We start from the raw sequence: 6,000 nt of genomic DNA, 5'->3' as shown, positions 1-6,000 counted from the left end.
GGTGCCTGCAACCTGCTAGGAAGTGGACAGCATGCAAGGCACTCACTGCAGCCCCAGTGCCCTTGGGCGGGCCCCGCCCCAGCCCCGCCCAGCCCCAGCCCCAGCCCCAGCTCCAGCAAGCTCCAACACTCCCGGCTTGGGAGAGTCACTATTTCCTGGTTCCGCTTTTGACCAATGGGAGGCTGAAGACAGGAAGGAGCCAACAGATTCTTCACCGCTCTGCCCCACAGTAACTGTTTTCAGGTACAGTCGTTTCATATTGCTTCTTGAGAGGCATCACACAGGACTAAGCAACTCACTGTGTTTCCTTGAGAAGCTGTGGGCCTGTTGAAGGAACACTGTTCCTTATATTTGCTTTCTGGCCTTTCCTGCCTTATGTTGTTTCTCTTGTACTCTCAGTGCCCTGGGATTGTACTCCCAATACAGTGTTAGCATGCACTGTATTCACCTGTTTGCTATAGAATTGGGGCTAAGACATTGTCTTTTAAAGGTCTGGAATATTATCCTATCCCTTGGTGCTATGAGGGGACCTAACCTAAGGTGAATGAGTAGGGGAGGAAGGAAAGGGAGAGGAAATCAGGGAAGGCCTCCAGAAGGAGGTAACCCTTGAACAGAGTTTAGAAGGAAAAGTAGGGTATCATCGGGCAAAGTGGGGTTAATAAAGGAGGATGAAACAACGCGAGCAAAAGTACAGAGACATGGAATTGTGTTATATTCAGGGACTAAAGTTTCTCCTTGGAAGGCTAGCAAAAAAATCTGGAAGTTCTGAAGTCTTACTAATATTGATTATTTATTATTGTTACTGCTACTTAATAATGTTTATAATTAATAGTATTATAACTAATTTTGCAGGAGTAGAGACAGGCTGCTTTAACTGCTCTCTCAGTTAAATCTTCCACTGAGGACACAGTAAGAGGTAAGAGCATTTAGGAATACCCTGGAGTTTGCATACGGTGGCCTGACAAATGAAGCTGACTGATAGGCATGTCCCCATCACTATTGCCCACACCCTGGGTTATTGTCTAATTTGAATGGGTTGCCCATCAGATTCACACAAAACTCTAAATTCCTGTTTCCCTTGAAAAATCAGACCAGATAGCACAGGGTTTGTATCCCCACATGGATCTGATCAGCAGGTGCCTTCGTTAGGTGAAGTGCAGATGTTCAGGCTGACAGGGTCCTCACTACCCCCTGACTGGGCTCACGTTTCTCTTCCACATTCGTCTTGAAGTTCTTCTAGCATTTAAGTCTGCAATTCTGGGCATTCACTTGCTACTGGGTCACTTGAAGTAGTGAGAACATTTCTGCCACCTTAACCTCCCAGGGCTGGATGCACCTGGAGCCATGAGAGCTCATGTTGTTGAGACTGAGCCCATGGACCCCATGCCTTCTTCTTTTGGTCACCAGCTGCTGATTCAGGCCCAGACAGGAGCACGTCTGTATGTTGAAGCTGAAGGCTCATGCTCACACCTTAGCTGCAAAGGCAGCCGAGAAGGAGAATATTTGGCATTTATAGCTCCTCTGATGGGAGGCGGGCTCTGCCTCCAAGTAAGATCCGTAATGTTTACACATTCAACAGTCAAATGAATGATAAAGGTCTGCTAGAGAGGGGTTGGCTCTCGAAGAATGGAACGTCTCCCAGTGGAGCACACGAGATGATCTTATGTGGAACATAAAAAAAACGTTGCCACCCAGGTGCCCCTAGAGTACTCGTTTTTGTTCCGAGTGGTTTGTAGTCTAGGGGACAGTTCTCAATGTTGACATTATTGACATTTTGGGCCAGATAATTCTTTCTGTGTGTGTATGGGGGAGGGGCTCACCTATGGATTTTAGGAGAGCATTCCAGCATTCTACCCACCAAATGTCAGTAGCATCTTCTCCAGTTGTGACAACCAGAAATTGCCAGATCTTCCCTGGGGGCAAAAATTGCCCCCTGGTTGAGAACTTCTGGTCTTGAGAATTCTGAAGTATCCCAGTGAGGAGATAATACCCGTAGGATGAAATGAGGTGACTAAGCAGTTCTGGTATGTTCTCCTGGGTGTTGTTGCACGATATCATGTCATTATTTGTTATTTGCAGGTGTGTCTACCTTCTCATATCAGAAGTATGCAGTACCAGCTTGTACCAGTTATCATCCTTTTAATGCCGTATGTGATAAACCTATGTGTTTTACTTACAAAATGAACAGCCAGCTTCTTATTTTTCTAGAATCCAGTGGCATTATCCTTGGCAGGAAAGTACAAGTGATCTCAATCTCTTTAAACATTTCTTTCTTTGACTGGGTGTTAGAAATTCTTTGAGGGGGGGTTCTCTGTAAAAATAGGACAGATTATAAACTAGGTCCATTTGTTTATTAGTATTTTACTTATTTATTTATTGAGTTTTTGTGTTTTTTTGTTTATTAGTATTTTCAATACAAAGATCAATATTACGATCGTGATATATTAATATAGCATAAAACACTGAAGAGCTAAAGAAAGACAGCTCTTCCCTCAAGTGAGGTTTTCTGGTCACCAGGGTCTAACAAGAGCATCACTCAATCTTTTTTATTTTAGCGTGTTCTGGCCTCCATGGCATCTTCCATACCATTTCTTGCCAGCCCAAACACCTTCCCCTCCAATCCCTTAGGGTCTCTTCAGGCAAAAACACTACCTCCTCTGTGATTGCCTCCAGAATCCTTAATCAGAAGAGCCACTTTCTTCCACTAGACCCTTTATTGTCTTATACTCATCATTGTATTCTACTTTGGTTTCATCAAATTAAGAACCTGGATTCTCAACCCTACAAAACTGTAAATCACTTAAGGGAGAGGATCATGCTTTATTCATCTCTATTCCCAAATAGTTACCATAGTTCTTCGCACATAGAAAGCACTTGGCAAATTTTTCTTGAAAGAATGTATCCTTTTGTTAAATTAATATTTCTCCAGAATCGGAAATCAATATTTGGCAGTGGGACAAAAATCAATTACTATCTCTATTTCTGTTGTTGGGCTGCAAGAATCAGGAGGGTGGTGAGATCCAGGCGGAGAATCTTCCCATCTTTCTCCCTGATGTACAGAGTGAGAGATTTTCCTCTGGGATTTTCTTTAGTCCCAATTGTTGTTTGCTCTGTGTTTCTTTCACACTCGGGAATTAATTGCAGTCTTTCATGTTAATTTCGTTGATCGAATCCATGAAGCAATCTTGCCCTCTATACTCTTTTAGCCCCGGTCAGGGTTGTCTGCCTAGACAACCTCTCTGCCACAGGAACTTAGTCCCTCAAAGGACTCTCATAGTTCCCTTAGATACAGGCCCTTGGTAAGTCACAGTTTGGGCCTTCTTAGCCATCCCACTTTCTCAGTGGCCCATGGAACCTGCCATGCTTCCCCCTTGACAAACCCTGCTGTTGTTTACTACCTGGGATCCTAATATGTGGCTACTGATACTATCTTGGAAGGCAGATAGTGAGGGACGGTCCCTCCAGCTCAGCCTTGCTCCTTCTTATCCTCCATGTGCAGAAAGTAAATCACGGCTCAGATTAAAGCTGGAAGGTGTTTGGGAGGTGAAAATGTTCACATGTGACTTTACAGACAACGAAAATGTAGCTGTTTTATTTTTGAAGATGGATTTTATTATCTTCACATCCTCACCCCACTGGGTAGTGTTAGGGGTGGGGAGTGGGGCCTTAAATCTACTAATTAAGATGCTCTTAAATCAACCTCTTTCTGTTTAAGTCCAGTCATCTCCCTGGGGTGGGAGGGGTAGGGGGTAGGGGTGACTATTCCGGAAATACTCTACCTTGAAGATTTCATCTTCCCCTTCTGTTTTTCCTCAAGATATGCCAGTGGGAACTAAAATAATTTAAAAAACCTTTCTCAACCAAGCCTAGCTTCCAAGACTACTAGTGTCTTGCTCACGCAAAAATCCTACTTTTTATTTCCAATGGTGAACCTTGACTTTCTCTTTCCCTTTCTTTGTAGTAATCCTTATCTTCGCAAAGGCAAATGGATGATGTTGGCCTTTTAATTGATTTTTTTCCCTGACGTTTGCTTTCTTGGGCCTACCTTTTACCTTTTACTGGGTACATGGTTCAGTTGGCTTCCTATTAAAAAAAAAGAGAGAGAAAGAAAGAAAAAGAAAATCACTATGCATTAAATCTATACCAAGTCTAAGAAGACATGTCACTAACCACATTTAACTATATCTCACAAATTCTAAAAGAAAAGAGAATTCCACATTTCTGCAAAGTGAGAGAACAAATGTTTACAAAGACCTGGGCCAAGAAATAGATGATTTACATTGTTCTGGGATCAGTTGTAGATGTACCCAAGAAGGTATCTATCTCTCACTCAAATCTCACTAATAGGGGTCATGAAGCAGTTCCACTATATGTGAATTTAATCCCTGATCACAGTTTACACCAGTACATAAACTCTTATTTCTTGTTAGACAGTCAAGAGATTACGTGTTGCTAAAGGTATAAAATTTGGATGACATAATGTAAAAGGAAACAAAAAATACTTCATTTCAGCCAAGTTCTAAGCCACTGTGACAATACACCCAAATAAACTAAAACTATCTGAGATGGACCCAAGTGTAACACAAACTCAGATAAGTTCCATTAGTCCAAGAGTGTGTAATTCTTTATTTCTCTCAGGGCTCTCCCAACATTATCAAGAGAAATTATGTCCTTAGTCTATATGAATGTGGAACAGATGCTTGTGTGTATTTGTTTACAAAAAAGCCTGGGGCAGACTGGGAGAATTTTTTTGCATATGCAAAGTAAATTATTTTGGCTGGTCATGGAATTATTGTGTTGTAGAGTTAGAATGCACATTAGATGTCATCTTTGTTCATCTCCTCATTTTATAAATTCAGCAGATTGCTTATTGATTACCTGAAGCCCAAAAAGCCCTGATAAGTGGTTACCAACCTTTGCTGTACGTTGAATCATTTGGGCTCCAACTGAGGAATTCTGATAGGATTGATCTGGTGTGAGGCCCGGACATTGGTAATTTTTTTTTTTTTTAATTTTCTTTTTTTTTTGAACATTTATTTATTTTTGGGACAGAGAGAGACAGAGCATGAACGGGGGAGGGGCAGAGAGAGAGGGAGACACAGAATCGGAAACAGGCTCCAGGCTCCGAGCCATCAGCCCAGAGCCTGACGCGGGGCTCGAACTCCCGGACCGCGAGATCGTGACCTGGCTGACGTCGGACGCTTAACCGACTGCGCCACCCAGGCGCCCCAAGTGCTACCTTTTTAAAAAGATACAGTTGAGGGGCATCTGGGTGGCTCAGTCAGTTAAACCTCAGACTCTTGATTTCGGCTCATGATCTCACAGTTTGTGAGTTTGCGCCTGCATTGGGCTCTGCACTGACAGTGTGGAGCCTGCTTGGGATTCTCTCTCTCCCTCTTTCTCTGACTGCCCCCCCCCTCCTCCCCAAGCTTACAAGCGCTTGTGCTTTCTCTCAAAAATAGATAGATGATAAATAAAGAAAGAAAGAAAATAATTTAATACCAATGGTAGAATTCACAAATCCCATTCACCCAAAATGTAATTTTACTCCTCATCATGGATACCATGAAAATACTTTCAATTAAGGATAAACCATGCTTTGTAGCTGATGGATTTTCTTGTCTCCCTGGCCTACCAAGAAGCAGAAAACTTGAGGCTCAGGGGTGCCCTTGAGATTGTGCAAACCTCAGTTGGACCACTGCCCCACAGTCCTCACTGCATCAATTTCCAAGGAAGAACTGACAACATTTGGTGCTATCAGATATGGGAGAAAAGCTCCAGTAAATGAAAAACTTAAAGGACTTTCAGGCCTGAGAGATTGGTTTGGATAAAAGTCAATAAAAAAGGAAGTGAAGAATTTGCAGGTTTTAGGTATAGAAATGTTGTGTGAGATCAGCCCCTAGTGGGCACTTTAAGTATTACAATAGTTCAGCGTTTTAATTGTGTGGAATGTTCATTTCCACACCAGACATGTTCTAAACGCAGACTGACTTCAGATGG

Source organism: Puma concolor, chromosome F2 (genome assembly GCF_028749965.1).
Source record: "Puma concolor isolate L17-30 chromosome F2, mPumCon1.1.hap2, whole genome shotgun sequence".
NCBI lineage: Eukaryota > Metazoa > Chordata > Mammalia > Carnivora > Felidae > Puma > Puma concolor.
Note: the sequence above shows the minus strand (reverse complement) of the source record.